General features: G+C 41.4%; 1 long non-coding RNA gene across 2 annotated transcripts; it reads right to left on the reverse strand.

Moving 5' to 3' along the window:
- Window positions 1–878: 878 nt before the first annotated feature.
- On the reverse strand, window positions 879–3,540 carry LOC137211415 (uncharacterized). Of its 2 annotated transcripts, none has more exons than XR_010937085.1 (4): window positions 3,480–3,540; window positions 3,314–3,358; window positions 3,105–3,193; window positions 879–1,068 (listed from the first exon to the last, which is right to left on the reverse strand). It is a non-coding gene; the product is annotated as an uncharacterized lncRNA (long non-coding RNA). The 2 variants fall into 2 exon arrangements; XR_010937084.1 differs by having other exon boundaries at window positions 879–1,113.
- Between the last annotated feature and the right edge of the window lie 317 nt (window positions 3,541–3,857).

The raw sequence follows: 3,857 nt of genomic DNA on the forward strand, positions 1-3,857 counted from the left end.
ACTTTGTCCCAGCTTACCCTTCTCCCTCCCCATATCCTCAAGTCTATTCTCTAGTAGGTCTGTGTCTTTATTCCCACCTTACCCCTAGGTTCTTCACGACCTTTTCTTTTTTTGTTTTTCTTAGATTCCATATATATGTGTAGCATACAGTATTTGTTTTTCTCTTTCTGACTTACTTCACTCTGTATGACAGACCTAATTGTCCATCAACAGATGAATGGATAAAGAAGATGTGGCACTTATATACAATGGAATATTACTCAGCCATAAAAAGAAATGAAATTGAGTTATTTGTAGTGAGGTGGATGGACCTAGAGTCTGCTTTGAGTTCTTATCTCTATTTCTAAGAGAACTTTCTCATTTTGAGATAGTTTCTTTCTTTATTGCTTTTTTTAGGTGGATGCATTTTTCTAGAAAGGGGTTCCTAAATCATCAGCTTCTCAAAAGTTTGCATAATAAGAGATGTCAAGACCCTAACAAGGTCGGCTTAGGAGCCTCTTGGGTCACTTCCAGTGCAGCCAATACTTACCGAATACGACCGGGAATTCATCCCATAGCAAGGCTTTCCTTCTAACTATAGGAATTATTTCAAGGGCTTTCTTTTTAAAGAATTGTTCTTATTTATAGTCAAGGTACACACAGGAGACAGCACAGGTGTGACTGCCAAGGAAAATCACTAGGGGGATATTTATAACAAGGAAATATTGGCAAATAAATGATGAAGAAGGGGAGGAAATCCCCAAGATGTTACATTGGAGGGCTGTCACTGAGATGGTTAGTGGTGTTGTGAATTTTAGTGAAGATGATTACTGGATTGCCATGTAGCCATAGTGTACAGGTAATAGCACCTATAATAAAGCATGTGGTGCATGAGGAGACAAGGCCATGGATCCACATTTTATTTTTCTGATTTACAAGTGTTGAGAAAGGAGAAATCCCAAGATGCCGCTCTCCCCCGCCAGGGAAAAGAACATTTTGACTTCTGTGAATTGGCCAAGTTGTTGTCTCTTCCTGAAGCCACCATTAGCCAGCATGACAAGGTCTCCATCATTCGAATTATCTAGCCATCTGAAAATGAGGGCCTTCATGAACCGGGAGGACCCTCTGTGGAATCTGCGAATGGAAAGCCCCTTACCTAACACATTAGTAAAAGTTATAGGTACACAATGAAGGAAAGCCCTAGTGCACCAGCCATTGACGTATTTGAAGCACACTTGGGAAGTCACATTTTGCAGTCCCTAGAATGGCTTTGCATTGGCACTAAATGAAGAAGGAAAATTTTGTACATTTCCAACAGTCTCCATCTACCTACCCCTCTTGCAAGTGACTGGCTTAGTTTGACCCTTTTCCTCTAATGGTTCGGCATGAGGAAAACACAGCTTCAGTGAGAGGGATTTTTTTATTGGCCACATCACACAGCTCGCGGGATCTTAGTTCCCCAACCAGGGATTGAACCAGGGCCCACAGCAGTGACGGCGCTGAGTCCTAACCACCGGACAGCCAGGGAATTCCCATAGTGAGAGGGATTTTGTATTTGTGTGATGATTTGCCAAGTTGGATAACCTACCTTGTCCCTTGGAGCTAAAGATGGAGATAAGATTTGTCTGTCCCCTCTTAAGCAGGATCTACCCCAGACTTGTTTCTTCTGGGAGCTGGCATTACTCTAAGGGGGAGTCCAGAGCAGCTGGAACCTTTTGGCTGTTAGTGAGTTTGCTGGTTAATAGCTAAATCAAGAAAGGTATTGGTGAATAATAGAAATATTTGGCATTTGAGGAAGGTTGAGGGAGGATGAGGAACAGTGACCAATATGACTACTCACTGTTGAGAAACCAAATCCAAGTCCACTAACTCCTCCTTGAAGAATATTGAAGCTACTGGCTGTCACATATAGAGCAGATCTATTTCATGTGGACTTTAGCAAATCGAATGATAGAAACTGGGCTATTGTCAACTCAGTATTAGAATTCTTGTATCTCATTGAAATCTCCGATTTTGTAATAGCCTTTAAGAGAGTTTCAGCCTTGTCTTAATCTGTTTGGGACCTAGTATCAAGAATATCCAATTTTGAAACTGATGTGTCACCGTGTCAACACTGTATCGAACTGGAGACACCACTGTTTGTTGTTCTGCGATGCCCACATTCAACCGTTTTGTGCATGATATCCAACAAAGTTTAATAAGCTAGTGAAGAAGAAATCTGAGTAATTAGTTTAAGCAAGTAAATGCTAATTAGGGAATGCCTCAAAAGCATCCGTTTTATACTAGGTCAAAACACATCTTACAGTCCTGGTTAGTAGTATAATCCAAGTTCTGTCAAGGCAACTGCACTTGTGTGTGTGTGTTTGCTTTGCCTGACAGGTGGCTCTGTTTGATTAGATTGATAGCTAGGAAAATAATAATTCCATTATTCTGGCCAAAAGAATATTAGCTCTTGGGTTTTGGCTGTTTCAGTCAGTCTTCCTGCCAGCACAGCATATGAATCTATATGGATTCGATTTTCAAGGAAATGGACTCATCTTGAAGAGTGGCTATCTGAAATATCATCTGTTCACTCTAAAAAAAGCCCCGCAATGAACAAATATAATAAAACAGAAGCAGACTCACAGACATAGAGAACAGACTAGTGGTTACAAGAGGGAAGGGGGTAGGGAGAAGGACAAAATGGGGAAGGGGATTAAAAGGCACAAACTACTAGGCATAAAATAAATAAGTTACAAGGATGTAATGTATAGCATAGGGAATATAATCAATACTTACAATGACTTTGTTTGGAGTATAATCTATAAAAATATCAAATCACTGTGTTGTACATCTGAAACTAACATAATATTATAATTCAACTATACTTCAATAAATAAAAAAGAAAGAAAAATTTGGCTTTAGCTCTGTGCTGGTTTCTCCTTTAAAGCAGTCTATTTCCTTGCTTCTCTCCTGTAGCATTAAGGCAATATTTTCTTAAAATTTGAGACAAATAATTGAGGTTTCTGCAGAATAAAGGAGTTGCACAGACATGGCACAGCAGCTTGCAACTCCTGGGCAGTCATTCCCTGCTTTTGTACGTGATGCTCTTTAAAGTGCTTTTAATAGTCAGCATTTTGACTTACCCAGGGCCAGATGCTGGCTGCAGTGTGCTATTCCTTCAGCAGTGGATGTGTTCAGTGTTGCCAGAAACAGTCGAATATGCAGGTAGAAGCTGTGAGATACAATACAGAGATTAGTGCCCTCATAAGAAGAGGAAGAGATAGCAAAGCTTTCCCTCTTCACCGTGTAAGGAAACAGCAAGGAGACAGCAAGCCAGGAAGAGGGCCCTCACCAGGAAGGGCATCAACCAGCACCTTGATCTTGGACTTCACAGGCTCTGGAATTATAAGAAAATACATTTCTGTTGTTTAAGCCATCTAGTCTATGGCGCTTTGTAATAAAACTCTAAGAAGACCAAGACAGTCTGGAGGAGAAAAGGAAAAGACTCCATGACCCACCAGCACCACCTGCAACCAGCCCCTAAGCCTCCCTCAAAGCATCCTCCTTCCCGGCCCACCCGTAGCACCTGGGCGTTAGTGCCACCTGGCGGCTGAAGATGAAACTGTCCTAGCGGTTTCCTGAAAGGGTGTCTTCCAACATCAGGTCAACATTCAGCAAACATGTAGTAAGTGTCAACTGTGTGCAGCACCACTGGGATACAAAGACAGGAGGCAAAGTCACTTTACTAGAGGAGTCCAAACTCTAGCGGGGGAGATAGAAGCAGAAATCATTTCAGTGCAGGTTGTATGTGCTACAGTACAGAGGCTCTTAAGAAGCATTTTCTTTCATCAAGGAGAACAAAACAGACCATGTGAAAACTGAAATAAAGCAGGAAG

The sequence above is a fragment of the Pseudorca crassidens genome, chromosome 2, assembly GCF_039906515.1.
Source record: "Pseudorca crassidens isolate mPseCra1 chromosome 2, mPseCra1.hap1, whole genome shotgun sequence".
NCBI classification, from domain to species: Eukaryota; Metazoa; Chordata; class Mammalia; order Artiodactyla; family Delphinidae; genus Pseudorca; species Pseudorca crassidens.